Below are 21628 nucleotides of genomic sequence, written 5' to 3' on the forward strand. Positions count from 1 at the left end.
TTTGTTCTGAAACCAGTCTCTTGTCTCCAGCAACACTGAGCACCTAACATGTGCCAGGCACTTTTCTCAGGGTACTGTATACATCCACTCATTCAGTCCTCAAAACTAGCCTGTAAGACGGTACTGTTACTTTACAGATTCAAAAACCGATGCACAGAGAGGTCAACTTACTTGCTCAAAGGTACACAGCAGTGAGCAGGTGGCACAGCCAGGATGTGAACCCAGGCCATCTGCATCCAAGCCTGCACTCCACCACTCTCATAAAGAGGCCTGAGGGCTCAGCCCTGTGTTGAAGGTTTCAGCCACTTGTCCTGCCTCCCTTCTCCTCCTCCCCTGAAGCCTGTGCCCATCTGCCTCGGTTTCACTCCTTACTAATGTGGGTTTATGGAGGTAACTGGGATGACAGATACTGTGTATCCCTGAGCCTCAACCTGTTCCCTATTCTCTCAGCATTTCTCCAGTTAAGGTTTGTGTTGTCCTGAGACAGAATGCTTGATTAATATCTAGGTTAAAAAATTCAGGGTGGCTACTCTACCAAAGCCAATATCCAGGGTTGACAGCATACGGTTATACATTTTGCAGAGATAGAAATCTAATATTCAAACAAAAATAATTCTGAGTCTCTGAAACACTTTTAAAAATGATCTGCAGAGGCAGACATAAATCACTGTGAAGGAAACTTTTTCTTCTAATAGGGTTAAAAACCCTAAGGAAAAAAAAAGTTGAGGAAATGACTTACTGATATGTAGGGAGGCAAAGGAAAGTGGGCCCTAGGGAGCCATATTACAGAATTACGGAAGCCTGGAGGCCCAGCTGGGAGGAGGCAGCTAGAAAATGAGGCCCCTGGAGCATACCCGAGCCTGTGATTTGTTCCTTCTTTTTCTTCTTCCACGGCTCATGACTCAGAAACACCTGAAAGAGGCAGTGAGAAGGACCCAGAAGCCTGGGCTGAGGCAGCTTGGAGTCTGGGCCTCCGAGGCAACATGGCCTGGCTCTACCTCTTTCTAGATGTATGACCTTGAGCAATTGGCTTGCCCTCTCTGAGCCAGTTTCTTAATCTACAAAATGGTGGTAACAGTACCTAATGCATAGGTGGTTATGAAGATAAAATGAAAACATCCAAGTCAAGTGCTGAGCCCAGGAAATGCAACAAAGTGATAGTTAATAGCAGCAGTAATAACAAATAGCAGGGGTGGAGAGGCCAACAATCCTCTTTATGTCCTAGATCATGATGCTTAGAGACCAGCCCCATCCTAGACTGAGAACCCTTTGCAGAATGACACAGCAGCCCATCTGGGCAGTGGGAAGCCGTTCTCACCGACTTCACACATTCCAAGAAAAGCTTGGGTTCATTAATGATTTAAGGTTACAGTATTAGAAACAAGAGCCCCACATGGGAAGGACGATGGTTTTCTGTAACCCTGAATGTGGGCTTGAGTGCTCCATCAGCCAGTAGGAGGAATGGAGAGCCCACACCCGGGCATTCCCAATCCAAACAATATCCCTAGAGCCTGAGCCAGCTGCACGGTGTGATCCTCAACTGAAGGGGACCCCAGACTCTGACCATCCTCTGCATGCCTTCTGGTGCCTTGGAACACAGCAGGGACTGCAGACCAAGGAGTCTGGAAGAAGTGACCTGAGGTGGTGGAGCAGGGCAGGGTTGAGGGGTAGATGGGACCACATGAACGAAGGCTCCTGCTGCAGGTTGCACTCTCTCCAAAACCACACCAGGTCTCTCTGAAGACAATTTCTTCAGGCCAAGGTGTCTGTGTGAGAAGTTCAGAGAGTGTTTGTGGGAAGTCCTCCCAGGTTGATGCAGCATTCATGCCAACAGCCAGGGTTACAAAAACCCAGGGTCCTTCCCATGTGGGGCTGCCATTTCCAATACTGTAAAACCTTAAATCATTAATGAACCCAGGCTTCTCTTGGATTTGCGTGAGTCGGTGAGAATGGCTCCCCACCGCCCGCATGGACTGCTGTGTCATTCTGTAAAGGGATCTGAGGCTGGGCTGGGCCGGACTACCACCATGAGACAGCTTCCTCGCCTCCCCCGACCCTGCCACCCACGGACTCAACCACGGAGGCTCTGCCAGCCAGAGCAACCCTGCAGGCCCTGTCAGCTCCACCACCCACTCAGCACACTTGGACCGAACCCCAGGCTGCTGGGCCAGGCCCTGTGCGGCCTGGGGACAATGAATCCACTCAGTGTGCTTCAAATCGAATGACCAAACACCCTTCTTAAAGCAATGCTGCCTGACCATTCTCAAGTACAGTACCTCCTATAAATAAAGACATAATGGTGCTAATGTGGACGACGGGGCCATTCTTGCACATGAAAGGCCTTCTCTGTGTAGGCCTGTTGTGAATTGTCCTTTTTCAGTAGCCTAATTGTCAGCCCAGAAACTGAGAGCAAAGCGGAGAAGAGTTGTTCTTCTGGGAGGTGCCGGCCATGTTTGTGAGGAGGTGCTCACAGGGGGGCCACCAAGAGTCACCTACCTCCTGTCAGGCTTTGGGGCCCACGGGGCTGCCAAGAAACAGGGCCTGGGAAGGCGGTTTGTTCAGTCCAGGACCCGGTGTGCTCCTGGCACTGCAAGGGGCTGCGGCAGCCCCTGGGGAAGGGAGACCGGCCATGCTCTTCCTCCCAAAGCTGCCAAAGGGTCTCTTGGCCAATGAACAAGTTTGGACAAGCTATTGCTCATCCTCATGGTCACAGTCCATTGGGGCTTTGCTGTTGTTTCCCTATGGGATTAGTTCTCCCTTCTCACTGGAGGCTGACGGATGATGGGAAAGCCTGTCGGTGTGCCAGCCCTGCAGGGATGAGCCTCAGCAGTCCCCACACCTGACTTCAGGACCTGCAGCACAGGCTGCCAATGAAAGCCATGGAGGAGCCATGCCCCAGCCCAGCCAGCCTGGAGTGTGTGTGTAGGGGCACCAAGCAAAGAAAGTTCCCAGACAGAGGCAGAATGAGGATGGCAGCTGAAGGCAGCCCAGCTAGGGACTGCAGCACTGAGGATAGAGTTGAAGAGTCTGTGCAGGGCAAGGCAGGCCCAAGCACTGGCACTCTGGTCTCTGCCTGCCTTCTCTCCATTTCTACCCCACACTAAAATGCTTGACATTCTTGCAGTTCCTTGAATAAGCCCTGCCTTCGCACCCTCCCTCAGACCTCTGCACACATCCACGTAGGGGTCTCTCAGCCTCTGATGCCTTCCTCCTCCTCCGTCACCAAGATCGAGCTTTGGAAGCTGCTCCATCCTGGCCCTCAGCACTCTGGGTCAACTTCCTCAAAGGCTCCTCTGCCAACTGGCGCCCACCCTTTCTCCCCAAGGAAACAGGAGAGCAAAGGCCATGGCCTCTGTCTCCCCATACTTGTCTAGAGCAGGGGCCTGGTCCTCCCATATTCCCTGAGGGATCTCCTGGGAAGTGGGGGATGGCTTTGAGGGTGTGGTTTAGCTGTTAGAGGCCACCCTCAAAGCAGCAGCCCAAGAATGGGGCTCACAAGGTACAGCCAGGACGGCTGAAACTGGAGACACTAGACTAGCTGGATTGCGCTTCATGAGGCGTCCAGGCAGGTTGGCTGCGCTGGAGACGGCAGAGATGGGGAGACGATGGGCGATAGTTACTGGCATCCTTTCCCCCTCCAGTACAGATACTTACCAGCCGTGTCTCAAAGTTATCATTCCCCCATAGAAGAAGGAGGTGGAGGAGGAAATTGTTTTCCAAAAGTATCACCAAAGCACTGGGAGGCTGCTCTGAGAATGCAGGTGTGGGTGAGGGAGGGAAGAGGTGACAGCAGAAGGACAGAGCTCACCGGGGAGGACGATGCATGTGTGCATGTGTGTGCATGTGCACGTGTGTGGGTATTGGGCAGGGCCAGTGAGAGGAGCAGCAGAAGTAGGCTGGGGGCCCGAGAGGAAGGCTCCACCCACTCACACTCAGAAAATCCAAAGGCCTCTGGCACTGTCCAGGGCATCTGGTCAGGAGCACCCAAAAAACATGCCACAGGCGGCCTCTGCGAGAGCATGTGGTGCCCAGAGAGCCTGTGCAAAGGCCTGCACAGGGGAGGGGCCGACTGTGATTCCGGCCTGCAGGGGAATTGGAGTGGGAGCTGTCCCTGTGAGCACGCGCACATGAGCCAGGAAAGATGAGAAAAGAGGGCCAAAGACTAGGGGTGCAGAAGGTGGGGATGCCTGGGGAATGAGAGGTTTGGCCAAAGTCATTAGAGGAAGCTTGTAGGGTGACCTATAAACCAGAACTGAAGGGAGAGACAGATCAGCAAACCACAGGAGGAAGGCAGATGGGCAGCCAGACCACACGGTGAAGCCCAGGATACAGAGCACAGAGGGGCCAGCGAGCAGGCCCAGTGTGGCAGGACGACGTGGAGGCTGGGAAGGCAGGTGTGGGCAGATGGGGGAGATGTGCACTGCCCTGTCTTCGCGAAGAAGCCCTCCCACGTTTTCAGTGGCACACGTTCTGTGAGCCAACCTATGCTTCAGCAGCTGGGGAAGGATGACTGGACAAAGACACAATCTGAGGAGGCAGAAGCCAACTGAGAGCATTGTGAAACAGCCCATGTATGAGACGGTGCAGGCCTGAATGAGGCCAGCATCAGAGTGACCAGAGAAGCCAGGCATTGCAGGGGACCACGGGGGTGGAGGTGGCAGGACTCAGGACCAAACTGGACTGTGGGAGGAAGAACAGCAGAGGAAAAACTGAGATTTGTACCCCAACTAGCAGGGAGAAGCATGGCAGGGGGAATGACTCAGGTTCATCCGTGCTGACGGAAATGCCCAGTGGGAACTGCAGAGCTGGATCTGGAGGGGTCACTGCTGGACACAGGCCTCAGGGTCATTTGCCCAGGGGGCAGAGCAGAAGTGGTGAGGCTGCAAAGGAGGCAAGGAAGAAGCACAGGACCAGCTAGGGACTGAAACACAGCACCATGCCAGGAGGGCCTGATGCATAGCAGTTACACAGCAAATGCATACAAGTGAGGAGGGTGGGGCAGTGGACATCCCAGCCTAACGCTCATTGCATACCCTAAAACCCCTCTGTCGATACAGCCAGATGCAGGCTGCATCAGAAGTACCTGGGGGGGCGGGGCATGGTGGCTCATACCTGTAATCCCAACACTTTGGGAGGCCAAGGAGGGAGGATCACTTGAGCCCAGAAGTTCGAGACCAGCCTGGGCAACATAGTGGGTTCCCATTTCTACAAAATATTAAAAAATCAGCCAGGCATGTTGACACATGCCTGTAGTCCCAGCTACTTGGGAGGGTGAGGGAGGGTCGCCTGAGCCTGGGAGGTCAAGGCTGCAGTGATCTGTGATCGCACAACTATACTGCAGCCCAGGTGACAGGGCAAGACCCTGTCTCAAAAAACAAGAAACAAAAAAAATCAAACAAAAATGATACTTAGGGGACTTCAACATCCACCCGTGTTTAGGTCCTTCCCTGAGACTGAGTCAGTCTGGGGTGGTACCCTGACATCAGCATGCTGGAAAAGCCCAAAGATCATCATAACCATAAAGACAGATTTCAGAGGACTGAGAGAAATGTTAATGTTTTAATTCTACAGATGGAGGTAGGGACAGGAATTTGTTTAATAATACTTTTTTTTTTTCCTAAAGTATCTCCTGGGTGATTCTGAGGCATGACTAGTTTGGAGGATCCTGGTTCTAGGGGGAAAATGGTGGGGCGTAGGCTGTGGGCCTCTGGAGGACAGTGACCTGCCTTACCCCCCTCAGTGCCCTAGTTCAGTGTCTGTCTCTCCCCACACAGGTCTCAGGCTCCTGTGTGCGTCAAGTAGCGTGGGGTCACCCTGGGCAGGAAAAGGGAATGGTCACAGCTGCAAAGCATCCTTCACTGTCTTCTCCTCCCCACACACCCATTTTTAAGGTCCTACAATGGTGCGAGCAGAAAAAATGCTCCCCCATGAGTAAGTCCACTCACCTGGGGACTCTTGTGTTCCTCAACGGGCTCTGAAAGCTTCCTGGTCAATTTGAAGTTGGAAGACTCACTATAATTTATGAGGAAAGATTTACCTAGTTTGAGTGAGAGATCTATGTCTGTGGGTAAATGAATTGTCACAACTTCTTAACTGGTCTTGCTCAACTGAGGTTAGTAGTACTTGCTTTTTAAACACACTCAAGGTAAATTTCTTTCAAACACAGGGGTCAAAATGCAAGTCAGATGGCAAAGTTTTACTGTGTGCGACACCAAGGTACGTGGTGACAAAGAGAAGATAAAACAGTAGTGGGTAATTCTCTGGAAGGGCGAATCCAGACTTTTGTCTCTAAACCCCTTCTCCCAAAGCCAGAACTCTACAAGCACTTTGGATGTGCCCTCAAAGCCGGACAAACTAGTCAAGACCTGGAGAGGCTCTGGGACAACTGAGACTGTCCAACTGGGGACTGAGTCTGAGAGCAGCAACAATTGTGCTTGCACAATTGCACTGTGTCCAGACTAGGAGGATTCAATTCTATTTTAAAATGTGGCTGGGCATGGTGGCTCATGCCTGTAATCCCAGCGCTTTGGGAGGCCGAGGCGGGTGGATCACGAGGTCAAGAGATCGAGACCATCCTGGCCAACACGGTAAAAACCCGTCTCTACTAAAAATACAAAAATTAGCCAGGTGTGGTGGGGTGCACCTATAGTCCCAGCTACTCAGGAGGCTGAGGCAAGAGAATCGCTTGAACCCAGGAGGCGGAGGTTGCAGCGAGCTGAGATCGTGCCATTGCACTCCAGCCTGGGTGACAGGGCAAGACTCCTTCTCAAAAAAAAAAAAAAAAAAAATGTAAATGCAAAAATCCAACAAGAACCACCATGATTTGCAGGGCAGCTGTGCAGTGCCCACCAGGTTGAGAGCACACCATGGTCAGCATTGACCAGTCTCCAGTTTCTGGAGTATGTGCTGCCATGGCTTACACAGTCCACAAAGAGGACGTCACAGCAAAGTGACTCATTTTCATGATTTTCTAAGGCTACCCTATCCAACACAGTAGAGCCACTGGATATGTATGACTTTTTAAGTTTAAATTTTAATTAAAATTAAATAAGATAAAGAAATTCAGTTTCTCAGTCACACTGGCCACATTTCAAGTGCTCAGCAGCTAAAAGTGGCTAGTGGCACTCATTGGAGAGAAGAGATATAGAATGTTTTCTTCACTGCAGAAGGTGAAGAAAATTCCATTGTGCAAAAAACTCCATTGGACAATGCTGTTCAAGATACAGGCTCTATAAGGAACCTTGTCAGCCTCATGTTTAGATCTAGAAAAATTAAGAATATTTAGTAATTGTGGCCACCATTAGTGGCATCCCTGGGCTATTACCAAAAAAAAAAAAAAGAAAAGAAAAGAAGTGAAGAAGGAGGAGGAGGAAGAGGAAGAAAGAGGAGGAAGAGGAAGAAGAAAAAGACAAAAAAAAAACCAGACAGAAAGACAGACAGAAAGAAAGAAGAAAAGAAAGAAAAAGAAAGAAAAAAGAAAGAAAGAAAGAAAAAAGAAAGGAGCTGCTTGAATATAACAGATTTTCCTGCATTTACTAATATCTCCAAAGAAAAAGAAACAGCAGCCCAACATCCCAGCTCTATAAATACTGGGCTAAGGAACATCTCCCTAAGGGGTTTAATGAAGGCTAGAGCCTTCATGATGTAGCTAGAGCTTCTGCTGAGCTTAAACTTCATGCTCCCAAAAATTATTTCCAGGGGTTATATTAGAGTGAGAGAGTCTGACAATGTGGCTCTGTAGTAGGTTTCATATTTTTAAGGCTTATTTTGAATTCTGCAATCTTTTGTTTTTAATAAGAGAGAAATGATTTTGAAGAACTTGTGAAAAAGCACAAGTGTCTGCAGTGGTATAACAAGAGCACATCAACAAAATAGTAATTATGAAGAGAGTGTAGCTACCTTAATGGAAAATAACACTGGCTATTCAAATCCTCAGGGACAGAATTCATAGAATGGGCACTCCCTCTGCTTGGATGAAACAAAATCAGGTCCGTCAGATACTGGGTTTGCATGTCCAGTTGTCACATGTCAGTGTGACCAAAGCACAATCTGAAGGGGGCCAGGACCACAGCAAGGTGGAGAAAGAAATTGAACTGGAAAGTAGGATCAACTGTTTCCACTGGATTTTCTGATTTTTAAAAATTAGAATTTCACTCCTTCAAATGTACTCACATGCACACCCCAAAACCAAAACCAACAAAAAACTACCACCCATTACTTTTCCACCAAATTCCTACACAATCATGGCGGATCTGCCTATCATTAAGAAAATAACTTTTGCCACAGCACGTATGTCAAACAAAAACTAAGCAGGGGAAATAGTCAAGCCTGTCTTCTTTAACGTCATAGGGCATGAGATCACATCTAAGTATTGGTTTTCTAGTGAAACAAGAATGGTTTAGGCTCATTTGAAATGGCATATACATTTAAGTACAATTAAATATAACATTACAATATACTTGGAATAAGTATGTTATACTTATATAAGTATATGTGTAATATGCATATTAATATAATCAATAAACATAATCTAATAAGTTACCTGGCTGGCCATGACCCCTAAGTTATTCTCCTCTTTTAGAGGATATACATTCTTAAAAGGCACATGGAGGTGCACTGAAGGTTTTTTCTGAGTTATAATATTTCCCTTAGTGAAACTAACTTAATATAACAGGGCGTAAGCAAATCATCTTGTTGATTTTGTCTTAGCAAGCAATTAAACCTGAATATAAACTTTATATTAAATATAAATCTAAACTATTAAAAGTAATATATACCAAATTACTACTTTGCAAATAACTGAATTAGTTCATTGCAATTTTTCTTTACCCAGATGTTTTTCATTAAAGTGAAAAACAACACGATTTTTTAAAAGCCTATTATCCTTAATCCATGGCATCGCCTAGTTCTTATTTAAATCACTGTTGGAAGAAAAAGTAGTTCCACTGCTGTGCTTGTATTAAATGAACATAACTTTAAATACGCCGCATCTAATGGAAGAGAGCTCTGACTCTTTGGTTTCTGAAAATGACAGCAGTTGCAAAAAACCCAAAAATACAGGAGTTTCAGTCATTTCCTAGTCTTGCTTTGGCATATATAAAAATCAAACCCTAGGAATTATTTAATGTAATGTCCATTTCTGTGAAATAGCTATAAAATTCAACTCTATTTTCCAAATTTATGCTTAGTATTTTTTAAGTGATTTAAAAGTCTTACCAAGAACCTGGCAAGTATATGGATGTTGTTTTCAATTCTACTGATAAGATATATATAAAAGATATGTACTTTAACTTGTTCTATTTGTCTTTAAATATTCTCACTGTAAGGGCTGGATATAGTGGCTCATGCCTGTAATCCCAGCCAAGGTGAGTGGATCGCCTTAGGCCAGGAGTTCAAGGCCAGAAGTTCGAGCCCAGCCTGATCAACATGGCAAAACCCCATCTCTACTAAAAATATAAAAATTAGCTGGTCTGGTGGCACATGCCTGTAGTCCCAGCTACTCAGGAGGCTGAGGCACGAGAATTGCTTGAACCCAGGAGGCAGAGGTTGCAGTGAGCCAAGATCACACCGCTGAACTCCAGCCGGGGCGACAGAACGAGACTCTGTCTCCAGGAAAAAAAAAAAAAAAATTCTCACTGTAAGATGTTAAGGACTGGTGAGAAGGCAATCTATTAAAACTGAGTATTTATATTACCAAGCTGGATATGGTATTTCCAAAAGATGTTAATATCTTTTCAACAGAAAATAGTTCATGTAACTTCTTAGTTCGTATTATTTTTTCTCCTTTCAGTTAATCAAAATAAATTAGTAAAACTATTCAAAATTTAAGACAACAGCAAGGCCTATAAATGCAGTTTTCAGATTCAAATTTCTCTGGAAATTTTTTTCTTTCCAATTTTCTTTTCCCTGGGATTTAATCTTTCCCATTTATTGGTGACATCCAGTAAGTCCCAGTTTTAACATTTGCAGACATACATTTCCCTGTAGGTTAAAATTAATGAAGCATATTCAAACAGCTAATTCCTGAGTTTAAAGTTCTTATATCACCTAGCTTCTGCTTAAATCTCAAAAGCATAATTTCCCAAGCTTAAGCTATCAAATTTGATTGCCTCTTCGTGCAAAAAGCCATATTCTACAAATAGTTTCTAATTGGTACAGAACTATTGGTACATATATAAGGAAATATATGGATATAAGATTTTACTTCTAGAAGATATTACTAAAATACGTAGCACTCGTGTAATTACATATTGTTAAACCTCTGCAACTGGTTAGTTCTCAGATAATCCCATTTCTCAGCATATTTACATTCTCTCTTACTGCTAATCAAAAACCTTAAAAAGCAAATTGGAAGCATTTTAGTAAAATAGATGAAAACGGCAAAAAATCTTGCTATGGAAAAACAGTATGTATGATCAGGGCTTGATGTCATGTCTTTTATATCTTAATAATGTCACTTGTCCTATTTTGCATACTCTCTGTGGTAAGCAGATTCCTCTGGCTATCATATTTGACCTGAGGCTAAAAAAGTGAAAACTCTAACATAAAACACTTTTTAAAATCTTGAGATATTGCGCAAGGACTGAAGGAGACGTTTGTCCAGGGTACGATTATTATTAATTTTTTTGACTATAAAAAAAAGAAAATTAGAACCCTGTTAGCAAAGAGCCAGTTGATTTCATTCATTTACAGGAGATGAATTCCCGATGAAAGGTGAGTTGCACCCCACCTAGCAGACTGGAAAAACATGATGTACCCCACACTGTACTGGCATGAAGCAGGGTTATAGCTAATATGATAGATACCCCCATGTTTCCAAACAATCAGCCACAACGAAGTCAGCTATCAAGTCAGCTGTATAAAGTAACCCAAAATATCACTTTCCCAGACATATCTACCATCATAATGACTGCTCTATCAGGAAAATTGATTTTAAAGAATTACATATAAAACTTTAAAAGAGAAATTCCTTATCATTCAATGGGAAACTTAAAAAAAGAAAAAAAGATTTGGCTTTCCTAACGCATGGCTACTCCTCTGCTCAGTTGTTCTTAAAAATAATTTATGTAAAGCAGACTTTTCTCTAAATATACTGTGCTCTCCCATATACACACTGAAAATGATATTTGCATACAGTGAGTGTATGCACTGATACACACATGGTAAAAATTTAAAAAATATGGACTGCATAAATCAGTAGCTGATTTTAAATACACACCAACTTAAACAGATTTGTTTGCAATTTCTGAATTTCTCAGGTAGAAAAGATCTTTCTTGCTGGCTGCAGTTCTAGAAGATGCTTATACTGTATAAAGTGTACAAAAATGGTTCCCAAATAAACAAAAAATGTTTCCAGGATCTTGGTATTCTAACCTTGCCTTTGCTATTAAACACCTACCAGATGAATATGATGGAGACGAGCAAAATCAGTCTGTCATGCTACAGTAAACATGGTATTTTGTGTGCTGCCCAAGACTTTTTTTTCTCATGAATATAAGTCACCTGCCATTTATTATGAATTTTTCCCCGATTGACACCCCATTATGTATATTCAGTCAAGCTCAAATGAGATTTCAAGTGATCAATATACTATTTGCGCTGAAAGTCTATCAGCAGCTCTAGCAATAAACTCTGCAGAGAAGCAAAAATGGAAGTGATATTTAGTGAACTGAATTACATGAAAATCTATGTTTTGGGAAAGGGAGCACAGACAGGAAGGCAGAAAAACAAGGGATAAGAGAAGGTAGGAGATATTTTTCCTAATAAAAATCAGCTTTCTATAGCCTGATCACTGATGAAATCTATTGAATGCCTAAGAAGTTCTCAAAAATATCTTAAATCACATGTTGAGATTTCTAAAGAGGTAGGGAGGGGTCCAAATCAGCACTAGGTTCCTTTCAGAGACTGAGAGTTCACTCTTTAAACAGCCATACTTGGAAGTACTTGATATCCTTGAAATGGAAAAGGTGGATCCAGCCCTGGGAAATCTGTAAAATCCCTCACCATTAAAACTCTGTGTGAAACAGCAATGGCTTCCCATACACTTTAACACTTTCCATTTTATAATTTATGTGTACCAGATCCTAACAGCATAAACGTCATCAGCTGGGTTACAGCATTTTGATTAGTGTACATTCGGTAAGAAAGGTAGCTTGACAGTAGCCACAGGATTTCATCTGGCCACCTCCCACCCCAAAAACAAAACAAAATAAAACAAAACAAAAACCTCTGTTTCTGGGCCTGGATGTTTCTACATATCAGAAGCCATCTCCTTGAACCAAGAGAAGATTAGAACAGGCAGGGCCACACAGAAACGTATGACACCTGGGGAAGTGTCAATTCAGCATTACCCAAGCACCAAAGGTTCGTATTCTATTACCATGAAAATAACATGGGGGCAGTAGGGGTGCGCAGGAATCAATGGCTGTGATTGCAGTCATATAAAGTTACACTGCTGGGTAGTGAATAAACGTTCATCTAGGTTAGGCTACCCCCACCCCCTACTCAAGGGTATAGCACTTCCTTCTAGATTCTTATTTATGAAGCTAGAGTCCTTAGGCAGAAGGAATGAAAAATAGGAGGAACTGCTCTGCACAGATGTTCAGAATTACTAATATTTAATTATTTAGTTTACTGAACTTACATTTTGAACCACTCTCAGGCAGAAGAGTCACTATCCATTGTGATCAAAAGAACACCTGTAAGACCAAAATGTTTAGATCATTAGCAGTTGGGATAGTTTCCAAATTCCATGAGAAGCAAAGAGGATGCATAGTAATTTGAACAAGGGAGAGATGCATCTTGAGCTACATCTGAACGAAAACTATTTCTCATGATATTTTTAGTTCTAAAATCCAGAGCTGAAATACTTTTAAATTAGCAACCTAAACGATGACACACTGAAAAAAAAAATGTACTTTATCTACTTATAAGAACTATTCATTCACTGTCTTTTCTTGATGGTCCTACCTACTAAGATACCTAAGCACAACAGATTCAGAGCCCACTTCTACCAAGAAAGAAACAAATAAAAACCCTCCCCACTACCCAAGTTAAGTCTCCTCAAAATGAAGAGTTTAACAGTTTTAAATAGCAATTCCAGTTTGTGTAGGATGCATGTGTATGTGGCACAATGCGCACACCAAAGCACATTTCTTGAATTTTGCAGAGATGCATGTACAAGTGTTTAATGTCACATAATTTTAAAGAAGCAGCAATTTCCAAATGGTTTTTCTAAAGGATACTCTCTATTGCCTCAATCCAACACTCACACATCCAAAAATATCATTAATTTTTAAATACTTAACGCCAAAGATATTACTAACTCTACAATTCCCTGTAATAAGCGGATGAGCAAACAATTTTCTTCAAATTCCTCGCAACTCATAACCTGACATCCTCAAATGGAAAAAGAGAGATTCTTGGAGGCCAACTCTACAAGAAATCAGACATCAGTTGCCCCTTTCCATGCTACAAGGCTCTGCAGTGTCCCAAAAAGGCTTAGTGTACATTTGTGGTAAAACATGAGACTTGTTGCCATTTGTGGGCTAAAGCAGCCCAGGTGTTTATTCAGCCAGCACATTTACTTCGCTGGGAGGTGGGTGTTCTGGAATGCTCGTCACACAATGATGTATGCATATTTACTGTGGAACTCAAGGAGGTACTGTTCTGGAACCTTCTCATACTGCAATTAACTGTGCAAGTGGGTAGAGCTAATTTCCACAGAATAATCACTGCATATCTTAGGAAAAGACCCTCTTTGAAAGCAGGCTGCTAGGGTGCCGGCATCTGAGCAAAGCACCAGAGACGTCCGACCAATTTGATTCTTGAAGCCGCTGCTGAAATCTATTTTGATTTTAGAATGACCCGCAATCACAGACAATTTACCTGATTGTGTGCTCCTGGTGACTCTTAAAGCCTTCTAGGTGCTAGGATTTGTAGGTGTAGTTTGTGGATTTAAAAGAGGGGAAAGATAATATAAGAAAAAAAAAAAAACTGGAAAAAAGCAGAAGGTGGTTTCAGCAGCTTAAGATTATGAGTTCAGAACAGAACCTGCGATTTTCACCTAGAGTATCACATTAGACTGGAAGAACTGTTGAGATACTGCTAACTGGTGACGACATTCAGGTCTGAAAATGCATTAATTCACTCTAGCCATCAAGGGAAAACGTATCATTTTCTCTTCCGTAAATGATATATTTACCTTAAAAAATGGAAGGTAACCAAGTAGGGATCCTTTTGAAAATTTTGTCTTAAAAAAAGGAAAGAAAAAAAGTCTTTGTATCTCTTTTCTTCTTGGTCAGACCCGCTATCTGCAGTAGACGAAGCGGATAAGCATAACTATAATAATGAACTGTAAATTTATAATGCCTCTTGCTTCAGAGCAGCTCAAAACATTTTCTTTCCCATAGATTTGAAACAAGATTTGAAATCTCCTTGTCTTGTTGTAGAAATGGCCTTCCTCTAATCTGATGTGAAATGACTGGGTTCTGTTTGAAGGACCAAGCACTAAAAGGTAAGCTCATTCATCTGTTTCTTGCTCCAATTATGCATCTCTGTTACAAACTGAGATGTCAGGTGCTGGTCTACCGGACAAGCTGATTTATTCCATGCACTGCCTAAAAAGGAGCCCTCCTCTTTCTAAAAAACTTAGTTTTATTAAAAAAATTTATTAAGAATATCAAAGCAAAAATAACTCTTTTTGGCTTCACTGTATGCTTTAATATGTGTCCTTCCAATCAATCATGCCTTTTAGCCCTAGGATCTTAAAATTTGGAAGCTCTCGATCTGTATCCCTTTTCTATCAAAATCAACCTCTCAAAGTTAAATGGACATTTTAACAAGCTGACAGGTGAAAAGAAATAACACTGTGCTTTTCAAGACCTGCCTATGGATTAAAGCCTACCCTCCAAAATTGTTAGTAATGATTTAAATAAAGGTAATGCACAAGCCTAGAAGCTGCCTCTCCCTGCACCACTGCAATTGTCGAATTCCTTTCCTGGTCTTTCATGCAGATGCTCAGAAACAGGGTGGGGCTCCCTGGTCTTGCATGCAATGTTAAGGGAGTCTGTGCTGTAAAGAAAACTCAATTAATCGTTCATATTCCAGTTTTTCAGTATCCTTCAAAAATACCTTTGAAATAATCATGTTGCTAAAAGTCCCACTGTTTCTCATGTTAAGATTCAGATTAAAACCTTTGTGTCAAACCAAATGTGCTTTGCACAAGCATGGATGACAGGTATTGAAATAAAGGTGACAAGTCAAGGAATCAGGGAGAAACCTCCTGGAAGAAGAGATGTGAGAAAGAGAGACTAGCTTCTCTATTATGGATGTCTCCGATGATGCTTTTTCAAAAATCTTTTTTTTTTTTTTTTTTTTTAACAAGTACAGTTCTTTAGAGTCTACAAGTAAAATCCAATCTTGCTAAGCCATGCTTGTTCCCTTATGAGTCAGCAGGCCATGAGCATTTCAGACAGTGCAGCCAAGAGTAAATGGGCAAAGGCTGTCGCTGGACACACCCATTTTACTAATCCTGACTCTGATTTTTTTAAAAATTCATCTTTATGTTACATGGTGTCTGACCTCAGAACTTGCATCAAAAACTGCACCTCCACCAAGGACTCAGGTTCCAATGTGGAAGGACTACCCTCCAGCCCCTTCACTGAGTGCAATCAGATTAGGGCTTATGTCTTCCTCAATGGGCAACTCCTGTTTCATTTTCTCTCCAGTCTGCATGTTATCAGCTTGACATTCCCTTCAGTGGCATATGACAAATCAAATTGATCAAATTGGCCATCACTGCATTCATCAGAGGGGGATTTTTTTATTTCCCAGGACTGATACCCCCACTCCCTTTACAATCATGAACACACTAAAAATAAATAAATAAATAAAATAAAAATAAAAATTCCATGTCTTGGGTTTTTTTCTGGGGTTTTGTTTTGAGGGTAGTGAAAGTGGTAAGAAGTAATGAATGGATACAACTAATCATAAAGAAAGAAAAGCAACCGATAGTCATAAAGCCAAGGGCACAGTCTTAAAATATGATTTTAAATACCTAGTGCCTACATCTTAAATTTAAGGCATTGGTCCAAAAATGCAGATATTATTAGCTTTGGAAAACTTTACCAAAACATTAAGTAAATTATTTTCCTAATCTTTTTGCATGATTCAGCACTTTTAATACTAATTTCTGTCAAGAAGTTATAAGGTAAAAGGAATCTTTTCTGGGTGCCTTAAAACCTCACACACTCTGTACTGAACCATCTACACTCCTGCTACTACAGGGTCATATCAGAAATACTGGGGGTCACTGGTTTGCTGCCATAACATCTGGTGACCCCCTCAGAGCCGCTCGATTTCACTCTCCGGAATCTAAGTGGCTCTTGGGGACAGAATGACCCATCGCAGAGGCTTCTCCCCATCTCGAGCTGACCCTTACCCAGGAGCCAAACACATATCCATGCACACTCGACTGCACCTGTCTCACCCCATCAGCAGCAGCTACAAGCTCCCACCTGATGTGTCTTTTCAACCTTTGTCAAGTATCTCAAGGCAAGAATGTACTGAAGCCCTTCCCCCAAATCGAAGCTTTAGTCCGAGCCCCCAACCCGCGGGAGCATCAAGAGGAGGCCAAGGAGACAGACACCTCGGACTCTCTCTGCAAACTTGACCTGCGCATCGCACGGATTCGCGTTCGCATCCGAGGACCCCACACGTCCCCCGCACTGTCCCCACAGCATCCCACGCCCGCGGTGCACGCTCACCTGCCGGTAGACGAGCCACACGCCTCGGCGGTCCAGACTTCGTGGCGACCTCCGTGGGCAAGCCTACGCGCTAGGTGCCCGGCGCGCCCTCAGGAGTGGCTGGGACCGCGGGCTGGCGCCGGGCAGGGCGGTGGGACGCCTGGAGCCGGCGGGAGGAGCACGCCCAGGCGGGTCCGCGCCGAGCCCGAGCGAGCGGGCGAGCCGGGCGGGAGGGGCCATTTGTAACCGAGCAGACGCTACCACCGCCCCTTACTCGCGGGGGGCGGGGGCGGGCGGTCAGGTGACGGCGGCCCACCCTCCGCCGCCGAGCCGGGTGGTTCCTGCCCGGGAGGAGCCCCCTGGCGCGCTCTGATTGGAACTCCCGCCGCAGTGGCGGGGGAGGGGGGACACGTGACCGCCCGGCCAGGCGGCCCGGCGCGCCCCATTCGCGATGGGCACCCCATCTTCCTCCTGGAAAAGCCGGGGGACACAGAGAAGGCGGAGGAGCACGCGGGGTGCAGGAGAGCCTTCCAGCCCCTTTAGCCGCAGTGCTGGTGATTCCGGCCGCTGAACCCGGAGAGGAAAGGCTCCCACGCGGCCAGCCGGCCTTGACTGTCCTCCCGCCCTGCCCTTGGCCGCAGTACCCTCCCCTCCGCTGCAGTAACCGCCCCCTACACCTCCAGGCAAGGGCACGCTCAGTGTAGACCACCGCCACTTCATAGATGCCAGTGCCACTTAAGAGTGGTGTTGGTTTTTTTTTTTTCCTTTCCTCCTCTCTGCACACCAGCACATTGTACCCGAGAGAAACTCACGGCGGTGCACTGCAGACACCGCCCAGCTCCAGGGCCCGAAGACCCTCCGACCAGGCCCCGGGATGCCTGAGGGCTCCCAGGTCATTACGTGGAGGAACTCAGGCCTGCTCCCTGCGCAGAAGGAGGAGGCGTCGCGAGAGCTGCAGCCCCCGATCCTTCCCAGGAAGCCGGCCCGGTGGAATGGGAGAGGGCAGTTATCGTGGTGCGAATCCAATTCGCAGCCTCTGGGAGCACGTTGCTAATAAAGGTCAAATTAAAACAACCAAGTGGTGCCGGCAGGGACGCGCCGCATGGTCAGGAGAAGCCCGGCTATTAATCATCCATAACGAGCATTGCTTTTCTGGTGTGGGAGAATGGGGCTGTGCGAGAGCCCCCCGGAGTTGCGCTCTGCTCTGAACCCTAAGCTCCCCCAGAGCAAGTGGATTCCGCAGCCTATTACCCCACCTCCCCACGGCCCCCTCTCGGGGCGGCACCACCCTAGATGGAAGGAATTCGGAGAAAATGCGGTGTCACGTCCGCCGCTATGCCCGCACACGCGTCTGCGCCAACTCCAGCAACACGTGGGGACCGTGAATCTGGGCGTCTGCTCTCCACTTAGGTGGTTATGTGGGTATACTTATATGATTACTGATTAAAACCAAATTGGACGGAGAAGTCTGTTTCTACGCTGGATTCCTTCAAACTTCTGTCCAAGGGAGTTTTGCGCTCGATTTGGGCGGGGACGCAGTTTCCAGCCAAGACCGCCGCAGCGCTCAGCAGAGCCGGGGGACCGGTGGTGGTGGTGGCGGGATGGGGAGGAACAGAGGCCCTTGATTCTTTGGTACTCCACTTTCTTTCCTTATTTAGACCAGCCGGGCAACACGTCCCTCGCCCAAGATGGCCTTTCCAACTGGAACGTGACTCAGACAATGTGGAAGCCGGGGGTCCTTGACCATCGTACCTGGGCTTCGCTGGGCATAGGACAAGGGTTGAACAGGTTTACCTGGAAAGGGAGTTTATTCGTAAAGCTTCGGGCATAAACGCTAGATAGAGAAACTTTGAGGAAGCTCAAAGTTTACCTATTGTAAATTGGTGGGGGGTGGGGGAGCATCTTATGTAAAAAGGAACGGCCCTATTAAATTAGTAAGTATCTTATTTTCGTAGTGGACGTCTTGCTGTCCTTGGTCCTCCCCTCCCCCACCTCATTTCTCCAAACCACCAAGGTTGGAGAAATCTCATAAACAAAGTATAAGTCCGTGGGGGGGGATACTTGGTGTTTTTAAAAAACAAACAACAACAACAACAAACGACCTTTGTAATAAGAAAGGTGGGTACGTTTTCATTTCTAGGTCTTAACGTTACGGCCACGTTAAAATTGAAGTTGATTGAGACAAGAGAATCCCAGAGCACAGCACGCAGACAGACAATTTCACAATTAAAAAATAAGTACTTCCTTCTCCCCGCTTTTGTCCCCTCCCCCTTTCCCCGCCATTACCTACTCCCGCTAGGACTAGGGGCTGGGAGAGGAGGAGGGTGTAGTCCCTCTGAGTGCACAAGGGAGGCGGCGGGGCCACTTGTTGCTGCATTGCCAGAAGAGCTAATTCCGAGCGGATCTGGCAGGGAGTTAAAACCTTCTCCTGGATGCGACGCCCCAGAGACCAAGGCAGACGGCGAGAACAGATTCAGCGCCTCGAGATGTGCTTTCCAACTTGAACTCTGGACCATCTTTGCTTGAAATGCTTTGTCTTGCACGTCTGGGAATTACTCTGTGCGATTAAACGCGTGACACACACACGCACACGCGGGGTCGCCCCGCAGGGGGGAGGGTGCGTGGCACAGAAGCCTCGGACTTTCAGGGGCTCTACCCTTGGGGAGCGGTGCGAGGGGGACCGCCTCGCTGTGGCTGCTGACGTGAGACAGGTAACTCGGAAAGGTCCTCCTCCGGCTGCCTTGGGAATGGGGAGCTGTGGGCGAAGGTGCCGGGGCGGTCCCGGAGCGCACACGGCGCAGTCCGCAGTGAAGGGCAGAGGTGTGGGGGGCAGAGAGACTAGACAAGGGCAGGCGGGTTTTCCCGATTCCGAGTTCATCCGTCTACGGGGTCACGTTCTGTTGAGAAAATGCGCGACACCCGGTAGGGAGAGAGTGACACTAACCAAGTGTCCCCGGAGGGCCGAGCCGTTTGCCCTCGTGAGGGGGTCGCGAGGCCCGGCAGCACTCGGCTCCCGCGGAAGCTGTGCTAGCGCAGCTGTCTCGCCGGCGCCTGGCCCCACCAGCCTTTGCCTTCAGCGTCCTCCGGTGGCATCGTCCGAGATTTGCGGAGCAGAAGCCGAGGACACAAGCAACTCGCTGTGGGCTTGGAGTGACCACGCCTTAGGGCTGTGAAAAGCTGCCCCGTGGTGACTTGGGTACGAGGAGGTTAATAAAGTGCAGAATTAGTCTTGATTTTTACCTAAAATGAAGATGGTAGTATTGAGCGCTTAAATGACTCCGCTAGGACCCCGGAGGTTGTGGGAGCGGGGTGGGAGAGGGTAAATGCTAGGTTTAGGACAACACAGGATATGTCCAGTTTAAGGAAGCTCCCCTTCTCGGGCCACGTTCTCTGCAGCTCTACCCAACTGGAATCGCCGCTGCGCCCGTGGTCATCTCCGGCATTATGACACCCGGCGTTGCCCTCTAAACTCCAGGTCCCCGCGGCCACATCCTTCCGCGCCTGCTGGAACCAGCAAGAGTCTCTGCCTGCCCTTTCTCCTTTACATGGACCCTTTTCCTTTCACCCCTAGACCGCAGAGCGACTGGCAGACACCTCTCCGCCCCTCCGCGCCCCGCGCCGACGGTGGGAACAGCAGCGACAGCGCGACCGCAGCCTTCTAGTGCCTTCGCCCCCTCCCCCGCGGCCACACCTCACCCACCTCACCCGGCAAACCCAGCACTCCGCCGCCTTCCCTCCCCTGCGCGCTCCCGGCGCCAACCCAGCCAGGAGCGGGTGGAAGCCTGGGTCCCTGTGCAGGTGTCCTTGTGCGGGAGTAGGGGAGCGCACAGGTCAGCGATCCGCGACCCTACCGCTGCCCTCAGCTCGGGGTCCACCCACGTGGAAGCGGCCGGCCCCCGCGGATGCCCAACACCAGTCTCCCGGGCTGGCTGCCGTTCCCTCGAAGCCCCAGGGCGCTCCCACGGGTCAATGACCACCTCAGTCTTTCCCCCAAGCCAGGGTTTGCCCAGTTGGGAAACCTCTTCGTCCCCTGCCCACATCCCCTGGCATCTCCGGACAAAGCCACTCGGCTTCCCGCCCCGGCATCAGGAAAGATGCGCGTGGAGAGCGCCTCCAGGCGCTGGGCCACGGTCCCGGTCCCTGGCCGTGCCTGCTGTGTGCGGAGCTGGGGCGGCGGGTACCGCCTGCGCGGGGCAGGCACCCCACTCGCCGTTCCTCCAGCGCCGGCACTCGACCGCCGCGGCGCTGCAGGAAAGAGGCCCCGCCGCGCCGGTTCCTCCACACCCACGTGCCCCTCGTGTGCGCGCCCCCGGCCTGCAGATGCTACAAGGCTGGCGCCGCCTGGATTTCCAGGCGGCCCCACCCTCGGCGGCCGCTACGCCTCGCTCCCTGCATTCAGTCTCCTTGGCGTCTCCGCTGCAGCATCCAAGACCAGGCGCCGCCTCTGCTAGCCGTGCTGCCCAGCACGCCTGAGGGCCGCTGCTGGCAGGCCTCACCTCCCGCCCGGGTCCCCCACTCACCTTTCCTTCTGGACGGTGGGGTTCAAGCTCTGCACCGGGGCTGTTAAGCCACCGCCCACGACCTCCTGTAGGGTGCAGCGGGAGGGCGTTCCCGAGGCGCCAGCACCCTCTTTAAGCCCATCCCTGGCTTTCTGCACAGCACTTTCATCAGCCGGCCACCCTCCCTGACACCAAGGGAGGCATAGCTCTCGCTGTTGCTCCCGCTTTCTCTCGCTTGTTCTCACACCAACGCCCACCTATACACACACCTGAACACCGAGAGGCCAGGACCGGTATCTCTCTCTTGAACTCTCAATTCCAGCACTGCAGAGCACATCACGTCGCTGACAGCAAAGTGAGGAGGTGGCACCTGTGAACTAGGTG

General features: G+C 47.7%; 1 long non-coding RNA gene across 3 annotated transcripts in view; it reads right to left on the reverse strand.

Annotated features, from left to right (window-relative positions):
• The window catches only part of LOC116473585 (uncharacterized), a 114579-nt gene extending 97641 nt beyond the window's left edge, over nt 1–16938 (reverse strand). For all 3 annotated transcript variants that reach the window (XR_004249345.2, XR_004249347.1, XR_004249346.2), the window contains exons 1-2: nt 16767–16938; nt 12644–12698 (exon numbers count right to left, since the gene is read on the reverse strand). This is a non-coding gene — a long non-coding RNA (uncharacterized LOC116473585). The remainder of the gene's footprint in view (nt 1–12643; nt 12699–16766) is intronic.
• Between the last annotated feature and the right edge of the window lie 4690 nt (nt 16939–21628).

This window comes from Hylobates moloch, unplaced genomic scaffold (assembly GCF_009828535.3).
Source record: "Hylobates moloch isolate HMO894 unplaced genomic scaffold, HMol_V3 SCAFFOLD_8, whole genome shotgun sequence".
In the NCBI taxonomy this organism is placed as follows: domain Eukaryota; kingdom Metazoa; phylum Chordata; class Mammalia; order Primates; family Hylobatidae; genus Hylobates; species Hylobates moloch.